Raw genomic sequence first — 1,475 nt, 5'->3', positions numbered from 1 at the left:
GTAACACGGAGGATGTCTCATACGGTAAAGCGAATGATTAGAGGACATTGGGGCCGAAACGACCTCAACCTATTCTCAAACTATAAATGAGTGAGATCGCCGGCTTTACCTGGTACACCGCGTGAACCGCGTGCGAAGCCGGCGACGGAACCCTAGGCGCTTAGTGGGCCATTTTTGGTAAGCAGAACTGGCGCTGCGGGATGAACCGAACGCCGAGTTAAGGCGCCGAAATCGACGCGTATTCAGAGACCATGAAAGGCGTTGGTTGCTGATGACAGCAGGACGGTGGCCATGGAAGTCGGAATCCGCTAAGGAGTGTGTAACAACTCACCTGCCGAAGCAACTAGCTCTGAAAATGGATGGCGCTGGAGCGTCGTGCCTATACTCGGCCGTCGACGGCATAGTGGGGCCAGTCGTCGCTCGCGGCGGCCGGTCCCGGCAAGCCTCGACGAGTAGGATGGCGCGGCGGTGTGCGTCGAAGGGCAGGTCGCGAGACCGCCTGGAGCCGCCGTCGGTGCAGATCTTGGTGGTAGTAGCAAATACTCGAGAGGGGCCCTCGGGGGCTGCCGTGGAGAAGGGTTTCTTGTGAACAGCCGTTGTCCAAGAGTCAGTCGATCCTAAGCCCGGGGAGAGATCCTCGTACCACGGGCGAAGGCGTTTTCGATCGCCCTTGGGGCGAGAGGGAATCCGGTTCGTATTCCGGAACCCGACGCGGAACCGCTCCCTAGTGTTCGGGGCTCTTTTGTCTCGTCTGGGTAACCAGAATGAACTCGAAGAAGCCGCCGGGGGATCTGGGTAGAGTTCTCTTTTCTCTGTGAGCGTTGTACGTCCCTGGAATCCTCTAGCCGGGCGATAGGGACGCGAGCGCGAAGAGCACCGCTCGTTGCGGCGGTGTCCGTGATCCCCACGCGGACCTTGAAAATTCGAGAGAGGGCCACGCGGAGTCTTCGCGTCGGTTCGTACCGATATCCGCAGCAGGTCTCCGAGGTGAGCAGCCTCTAGCCGCATAGAATAATGTAGGTAAGGGAAGTCGGCAAAACCGATCCGTAACTTCGGGATAAGGATTGGCTCTGAGGAGCGTGGCTGCCGGGTTCGGGTCGTCGTAGAAGCGTAGGCGTTTTTGGCGACACCCCGGCCGTCGCCCGTGCGCCCGGTCTTCGGAACGGGAGCCTCGAGGCGGCCGCGGGCCCGTCGCCGTCCGCCGACCGTGGAACCACCGAGCTTCGGTCGCTGGCCGCGTCGCGGCCGGCCGACCGCCTTGGTGTCGGTTCGCCGTCACCGGGCGGTCCGGCCGCCGCGCCGTCGGTCGCGTAGCCGGATCGACAGCCATGTAACGGTCAACTCAGAACTGGCACGGACCAGGGGAATCCGACTGTCTAATTAAAACAAAGCATCGCGATGGCCCGGGACGGGTGTTGACGCGATGTGATTTCTGCCCAGTGCTCTGAATGTCAACGTGAAGAAATTCAAGCAAG

The 1,475-nt window shown here is 60.9% G+C and overlaps 1 protein-coding gene across 2 annotated transcripts in view; it reads left to right on the top strand.

The window, feature by feature from the left end:
* Positions 1–1,284: 1,284 nt before the first annotated feature.
* LOC115034613 overlaps positions 1,285–1,475 on the top strand; it is a 4,015-nt gene continuing 3,824 nt past the window's right edge. The window contains exon 1 of one of the 2 annotated variants that reach the window (XM_029491922.1): positions 1,285–1,464. The gene's annotated coding sequence lies outside the window, so the exon portion shown is untranslated. The other variant, XM_029491921.1, reaches the window with a different exon arrangement.

This window comes from Acyrthosiphon pisum, unplaced genomic scaffold (assembly GCF_005508785.2).
Source record: "Acyrthosiphon pisum isolate AL4f unplaced genomic scaffold, pea_aphid_22Mar2018_4r6ur Scaffold_161;HRSCAF=557, whole genome shotgun sequence".
NCBI classification, from domain to species: Eukaryota; Metazoa; Arthropoda; class Insecta; order Hemiptera; family Aphididae; genus Acyrthosiphon; species Acyrthosiphon pisum.
Note: the sequence above shows the minus strand (reverse complement) of the source record. Positions and strands in the feature narration are given on the sequence as shown.